The 8,490-nt window shown below is 37.5% G+C and overlaps 1 long non-coding RNA gene across 1 annotated transcript; it reads left to right on the top strand.

Annotated features, from left to right (window-relative positions):
* Nucleotides 1-3,609: 3,609 nt before the first annotated feature.
* Nucleotides 3,610-5,841, top strand: LOC113576319 (uncharacterized). Its single transcript, XR_003410501.2, has 2 exons — nucleotides 3,610-3,722; nucleotides 5,162-5,841. It is a non-coding gene; the product is annotated as an uncharacterized LOC113576319 (long non-coding RNA).
* The last annotated feature ends 2,649 nt before the right edge of the window (nucleotides 5,842-8,490 follow it).

Genomic DNA, 8,490 nt, shown 5'->3' with positions numbered 1-8,490 from the left:
CCAGAATGGGTTAGACATGTGATACTTATATTAATATTTGATAATCAGAGCAGGAGCACAACAATATTTCATTATACCATTATACCATGTCTTGTTTTCCAATAGAAATCTTTGACATAAATATGATCTTTGACATAATATAATATGTTAATGAAATAAATAGAAAAGCAATTTAAACCAATACACAATTGGATGGTTGATTTAAAAATATGTAACAACAGACCAGTACACTATAACCACAATAATGCTTGATGTGCTTGATGAAAGTGTTCAACATTTTATTAAAATGTTTTACTGAATTGCTAATTTAATGTAATAGGTCTTATTTTCATGCTTGCACATATTGTCACAGAAGCATAGTGCTATGATATGCTATTTTCACAATGTCCTGCTTTTTTAGCTCAGTGGTTATGGTACTTGACTAGTAATCAGAAGGTTGTCAGTTCAAGTCCCACCACTGCCAAGTTATTACAATACCCAGTTGCTCAGGTGGCACTCATCCATGAGTGTAAGTCACATTTAGGGGGAGGGGAAAGCATCAGTTAAATGTAAGTACAAATAAGAACTAACTAGAGACGTGAGATGAATCAAGTTGGGAAAACCAAATGAGGAGTCTAATTAACATAATGATAACAAAAGAGCACATGGAAAAGAAAGCAGTAATTGGACCCTAGGAGCAGCCAATTGTGACACTGTAACAGTTTACCTCAACAAGCATTTGAGCGATTAGTAGACAGAGTGCATCAGGCAATAGTTTGATTGGTTAGGGTTATCTACATGTGATCTAGCTAAAATGTGGCTCATGTGTGTGGAGTTTGAGATAGCTCAGTATTGTGAAGATACAGATATGAAGTTGGACACAACTAAATTAATCAGATTTCATCAGACACATCTTACTTACACAGTTAATTAAAAGTCTCTTTATTATGCTACTGAATGTATTCAGATGCTTCACTACTGCTACATCATTGTTATTGAATCTCTTGAGTGCGTATTTTTAAAAAAATGACCACTCATTATTAACAAATAAATCAATGGTTTAATAATTTTTATAGCTGTTTACAACTGAGATTTTCTCACTTGTCAAACATTTCCTGCCACCAAGATGTTTCTGGCTACCCAGGCCATTTGCCCAGCCTTCCTTGGTCTATAAAGCTGCTTAAGGTACCCATGAGTGGAAGACCAGCCTTCTTCATGGTGCAGGAACTAGCTGTCCACTGTTAGACCATCCTTTCTGCTGGAGAGCTATAGGAAGATCTGTAGGCAGCACTGTTAGGTATGAATGAGGGAAGAGACCCAGGCCATTTGCTCCATCTGTCTTGATATGCCATTTATTTTCTGGTCAATACTGCCCTCGTGTGATGGATGGGCTCCATCAGATTGGTATACTCCTTATATATATATATATATATATATATATATATATATATATATATATATATATATATATATATATACCGAAAGCAGGAGACATCCATACTTCTCAGTGACACCATCTGACCCACAGAAGGTCTTGAGGCAGCAACCATTTTGCTCTGCAAAAACTAATCTGCTGAAACTAGCAAAGTAGATGAACAAGTAAACTTTTGTATAAGGGCTTCCTCAGTATCCTCGTCTATAGTGACAGCACATAGACCTGGAAGTCTTCAAAGCAGATGTCTAAGGGTTACTCCTCTACAGATTCCTTTATGAACAAAGGGTAGACCTGTGTGAGTGTAGAGCTTATACTGAAATCTATGGCACAGTTCCAGGGTCTACTCTAATACAATACTGATGGATTCTACAAGTGTAGGGGCTTTTTGTAAAGGTCGAAGAGGGCTGCAGGTAAATGGTCTGTGCACATAGGAGATAAGGCAAATATCTTCCCACAGCCACTGGATTTCTATGGCTCTGCCAAAGTCAAGGTAAATTACCATCTCGGCTGAAAGCAGCAATGAGCACAAGACACTCTAGCCATTTTTCACTGTTAATGTGCAAGAGATTTTTAATCTGAAATTACAACTTTATGCATTCTGCTGACACTATTTAGTTCTTGCAAAATCATTCATAGTATGTTTAAGTTATTCTTTTCGACTATGCAATGACTTCATTTGGACTCAGAACAAATAAAAAGTGTTCATTGAGCTATTGTGGTTAAGATGTTACTCTTAAGAAACTATAAGGTTTTTTGTGTTCAAATGTCAGGTGAGCCACTTTGACTGCAAAGCCTTTGTCTTGTAAATTTTGTATGTAAACAATGTTAGCATTGATATTTTTTAATGATGCCTAAATGTCCTCTGTTTTCCCAGTATCAGATTTAATAAATGTATAAGATCCCAGTGTCTGTAGGCTACTGCTTGGGCATCATATCATCTTGGTTTATTTCTACATTTATTAGAAGTCTACAAAAGGATATTCCACTGCGCATAGCATCACAAAAATTCATGGTTCCATTTCCCCATACTTCTTTTATACAAATAATTAATCTGGACTCTCTTAACACATGTAAATTAAAGGAATAATGGCACACAAAAATATTTTTTGATTAAGAGACACATTCATGTTTGTGGGAAGAATGAGACCACTAATGAAGCCTAATACGTGTCACTTATTTAAAACGTTCTTACACATTAATGCTTTACAGCATTCTCTGGCTCAAGTTGCGTTTGCGTTCTTTTCTTTTTTTCTTTTCTTTTCTGTGTCACTATTCGAAAGGAAATAAAAATCTCATAATATGTGTTCATGGTTTATCACCACAAACAACAACCAATAGAGTTTGTGTAACGTGTGTAACGTCTGCCTTAATTTTGCGTGCGCTGTGCATAATTGAACCCTGGAACGCAACAGTCATGTTCCTTTCATGTTTAAGACACCCATCAGAATCCTAAACCAGCGCGTCATCAGTCAGCAGTCAGTCAGACTCGGTAAATTGGTCTTCCCCATAAGTCTTTTATTGTTGTCTTAACACTTTAATAGAATTAATTACTTAAAAAATGTTATAGGCTTAGATTTAAAAAAAAATGTTTATGTACAGCAAACAGACAACAGTGTTCAAATTATTTTGGGCTTAAGTAGCTAGTTATTGTTATTTTTTCATTTGATGAAAGTAAATGATAGTAAGTAGCTTACTGGTATAACCAGACATTACATGGTTTAGCTAAACTGTTAAAATCTCTTTCACTATTACAATGAAACTATTATTTAAATTCTGAATAATTATTTTTCTGCATTGCAAGCACTATGTTTGTAGTATGGGTAATTCATATGTATATCGGCAGTGGTAGCTCAGTGGTTAAGGTACTTCACTTGTAATCGGAAGGTTGCTGGTTTATCCCACCACTGCCAAGTTGCCACTGTTGGGCCCCTGAGCAAAACCCTTAATCCTCAATTACTCAAGCTGTGTTCAGACATAATTGTAAACTGCTTTGGATAAAAGTGTCAGCTAAAGGACTGAAGCTGGAAACATCTGTTTAAAGTAGAACATCTGTACCAAAGTTTTCATTATGTCACGAATGAACACGCTCCTGACATCCCTGTTTCCATAGTTTCCTTGTTGCGTCTGTTTTCCTTTTGCTTCCTGCATGTTCCGTTTCTTGGTTTCGTTTTCTCCGTCCCTCGTCTGTTCCTTATTCCAGTCCTTGTTTTGGTTCTCCCTGTTCATATGTTCTACTGTGTCTGATTAGTGCTTTATTGTTTTGGTTATTGAAGCCCTGTATTTGGTTTCCCATGTTTTGGTTATTTTGGTAAGTTACATTTGTTCCGTCGTGCTTAAATGATACTCGTTACATTGTCGTCGCTCTTGTGTTTCCGTTTGTCTAGTTCGTGTGTTGTTTTACCTCCTTGTTTTCCCCTTGCCCCTGTTTATTTGCCCTCTGTGTTTTAGTTACCCTTGCTTAATAAACCACCTCCTGCATTTTGCATTCTGCCTCTCACCTTGTTCCTGCTGGAAGCGTTACACGTTATATGATAGCTAAGTGCACTAGTTCTTTAAGTCTCTTAAAAAATCAGATTCATGCATAAACACACAATGCCACTGATATTGCAAAAATGGTTTTGCTTTGGATTAATGAAAACTGAACACAGAAATAACAGAATGTAGTTATATTACAAAATTAATTGATATCACGATATTACAAAATTGTTTATGCGTCTAAGTTATAGTTTGCAGGCAAGCAGGAATTGTGGGAGCACACACAGCAATTTCATTCTGAAACTCAAACACCACGTATACTATGTCAGCACATTTTCCTAGCCAACATCTCATTTCCCTAAACAGTGCTTAGCTGTCATGATTTCCCCCTCTGGCATTGCGGTTCCCGTGGCAATTATCACAGTGTTCCTGTGTTTACATTGGTTTGGATTCATTTTGTTCACATGGTAATGTCACCATGATGCTTTGTTTCTGCTTTCAATTCCTCCCTGTATCCTGTGTCGTGTTCTTATTGCACCTGTGTCATGTTCTTATTTTCCAACACCTAATACTGATATGATAATAGTCACTTTCTGCCACAGTTAAGCTTTGCCCATAATACGTCACCTATGTTATTAAAAACATAAAAATGGTCTAGTCATTCACGAAGATATGTAACCACAAAAAAATACATAATGTTTGTTGATTTTATTTAATGAATACAAAAAACACACATGTAAGAGAGTGGACAGGAAATGTAGGGTTAGTGTTAGGTTAGCGTAGGGTTGGTTTACAGTTAGGGTTAGGGATAAGGTTAGGATTAGGGATAGTGTAGGGTTAGGGTTATGGTTAGGGTTGGGTTAGTGTAGGGTTATGGTTAGGGTAGGTTTGGGTTAGGTTTGTGGTAGGTTAGGGTTGGGTTAGGGTTAGGGTTAGTGTAGGGTAAGTTTAGGGTTAGGGTTATGGTTAGGGTAGGTTTGGGTTAGGTTAGGTTAGGGTTAGTGGTAGGTTAGGGTTAGGGTTATGCTTTCATTCACAATGACCTCAGGCCATGATTGTCCTTCAGTGGAATGCAGGCTTTCCTCTTCTCCCAGACTCATCTTTTTTAGCCACTAGCACATACTATCAAGTACACCTTTGTATACCTTTTAAAAGCAAGTTATGTTCTGGTATTTAATTATCCCTAGATTACTTGATGGATTTTCATTGTTCCTTTGACAAGCACATGCAGGGGTACATTAATCATTTCTTATACTTCCCTCTCAACATCAGGTGGTGGAACGTAAACTCTGCATTGAGAACAGTCCTCCATGATGGAAATTTTATCAGCAGATCTTTTAAGGTTTGACCTTTTCAACACCATCTGGAGTCTTTTTTTAAAAATAGTAGATAGTGTCCTGTTTGTATTAAATAGCTGGGCCATCGCTGAAGACATGGAGGCAGTTGATCAAAGGGTATCTCTCCCTCACCATGTCTACTCCATCTCAGATAACTGGGGGATCATATCAGCTGGGAGGGGAGATGGAGCAGATCGTTGCTGGTGACTATTCAGCTGCAGTGTACAGCACTTCAGTATGTAGGGTATCTTGATGGAGTGACTTTCTGAAATGGACTGATTGAATTTAAAAAGAATACTTACAGTAGTTCTCTCTGACATCTACATGTACTGGACACTTGTGTTCCTCAAGTTTCTGTATGCCCTGTACTGGCATTGGATATTAAATATGTGCCAGCTATATATGAACAGCCTTTCATAGAATTCACTTGCAAGTGTATCCTCTCTTGTCATCACATTTTCCTTCACAACGATTGCTGACCTTTTCCCATAATCCTTCTCTGTCATTCCCTTTGGCATTGTCTTCCAGAGACCACTAGATAAGGTCTGTTTTTGTGTTCCCAGTAGGTCTTAGCATTGTATATGTTGAATAAACACAATCTTTACATTTACCACACAGTTTAGATTTAGGATTGCATTTTTTTTTGCATCTACCACCTTCTCAAAGTTTTTTGTTGCTAAGAGACCTTGGGTGTTATCCATGAACTGTAAGTTACTGTGAGTTCTACACAGACAGGTTTCAGGTTATGGGCACCACAACCCAAAATGGTCTTAAGCTGCAGAAAAAAAGAGTAAGAGGTCTGATATTCATTTTCTGAAAGGAATTTATGGTGCAGACTCCTCGTGTCGGTTATCAAACATTTGTTTTTTGTTTTTTTTAAATCACAGTTAGATCCTGTTGTCTTCCAACTGACATAATCTCTTAAAGCCTTTGATTATCAGGTTGTTCTTCTTTCTTTCAAAGATCATGAGCCCTCCATCTGGTCTTTATCCATATTTGTGTCCATGCGTGATTTTTACGGCATTTAGCAGACATTTTTATCCAAAGCGACTTACAAAAGTGCTTTGTCATTTACTCATAGAATATATCCTAGTACAGTACAGTAGGTTAGAATCAAACATACCAATGAACTAGAATACTGTAGAATACAGGGATGAATGCTGATACCTAGAAGTACAAAATACATAAGGTCTATCTGGGAATGCACAAGAGGTTTGTGGGTGATTAAGTCATGGCAAGCTGTGATTGGCTAATGTCTATAAAGATTTATCTGTCTAAAACAATCAAATGTTACTTAGATACTTGTTTGCATGTTTCGGCCACTTTTGTGGGGTTTTTTTTCTCTCTTTGTATGAGAGAAAAAACAAAGATATGATATTTGTATATATGTTTGTTTTGCCATTTTCAAATGGAAGTCTTTCAGGGTCACTTAGCTGTTGTGTTCCTTATGGACACAAGCCGCTACGGACTACATTACCCACAAACTTCTTGTGCATTCCCAGTCCCCAGATGATTAGTTTCACCTGTGTCTGATTTTCCCTATATATGCCTGACTGTTCAGTCAGTCTGTATGAAGTCTATTTGCCTAGCCATTTGTTTCTAAGATGTTGTTATTGTATTCACAAATTTGTTATCCTGATTACTGTAACGTGGGTGAGGTGGATAACGAACACATGTGCAAAGTACCAGTGCCTTGGACTTGAGAACGAGCAGAATCCAAAACAGAGGAAGACAATGAAAATGATAAACAGGACAGTGTAAATAAAAGACTAGTTTAATAACAAACACCAGAAACAAACAAAAAGGATAAGAGACCAATTCAGGGTGATTATAGATCAGGAAAGAAACATAGGAGAGTACTGAGATAACAGAGCGGACAGCAGAATAGAAACAACTTAATGAACATGAACTGGGAGGGCGATACAGACAAAGAAGGCAACATCAACTAAAACACGAATAGAAATAATGTAGGACTAAACAAGAGAGATATCTAAGCAACAAGAGAATAATAGTAAATGGAGAGAGAAACTTGGAACACAGAAAACGAGTACAGCATAACTAGAAGCGAGGCAGAATCAGAACATCGAAGATACATAGACCTAGAAATGGAAATGACCAACAAACCTGAGATGCAGTAACACGGCTTAAATACACAAAGCTTTGAAACTAAGGACTGGGACACATGGAAAAGATCACGAAGCCAGGGAAACAGGAGATGCTCTGGTCCACGAACATGACAGTTACTTTGACTTATACCTGTTGTCTGGATTGTGCTGTCTTGTCTGTTTCCTTATCAGCCCTGCTGATATTGTCTCCAGCTATCTAGATATTTCAATTGCCTGTTATTTGACTACGTCTTGGATTGCCCCTTTCATTATTAAATCATATCCATTTCCTGCATTCAGCTCTGTTCACCGAACCGAACCTTTTTTTATTTTCTTTTGGCACAATCTCACTCTGACACAAGAGATCAGTTGACCTGTTGGACTTCTCTGCAGCTGTTATGTTACAATCTTTAATGCCTAGACCAGCAGCTGTAACATGTTGTTAACCATTTAATGTAGCATGTAGCGCTGGAAACACACAGTAATCCTACTGTCATACTGTTTACTATCTCTCTTAGAGACAAATGATCCTTTATACAACAATTCTCAGACTGAAGGCCATTAGTCACACTAAAGGGAGTTGTTCTGTTAGTTAGACCATTTGTATTATACCATCTCTTTATTAGACTACACAATGTTACTGTATTTGTTATTATCATTTTTAACAGTTTCTGGTAGTAGAGTATATGTATTTCACTCTCACATGCATGTACACACACTTTCATATGCATGCTCTCACACAGAGTAAGGGCAGAATGATCTAGTTTCCAGATTCCAGAGTAAGGACAATATCACCTAGGATAATTCAAATCCAGATTCCACCCATTCAACAAGACATTCTTCTGTCAACTTTCTTCAAACCTTTAGGAACCTGGTTGTGGGGTATTATGTGGGTCTGTGGGATTGCCTGGACTTGGAGGAGGATGTGGTAGTTATTACTATCCCTCTGCTTTCTTTGCTCTCTTCTGCCTTCTACTGAGTTGTGACATTTTCTTTTTTCTTCTATCCTCTCTATATATTCTCCACTTCTTTTTATTGAGGTATTTCTGCCTTCTTTCAGAGTCTATCTCATGATGTGACCTGTAGTGCCTCAGCTTTCTGCAGTGGACAGTGAGGCCATGACCTGACAAATACATGCATACCATAACAAATAAATATA

Source organism: Electrophorus electricus, chromosome 2 (genome assembly GCF_041902795.1).
Source record: "Electrophorus electricus isolate QZ-2024a chromosome 2, ASM4190279v1, whole genome shotgun sequence".
In the NCBI taxonomy this organism is placed as follows: Eukaryota; Metazoa; Chordata; class Actinopteri; order Gymnotiformes; family Gymnotidae; genus Electrophorus; species Electrophorus electricus.
The sequence above is the reverse complement of the archived record's forward strand: the minus strand, read 5'-3'. Positions and strand labels throughout refer to the sequence as shown.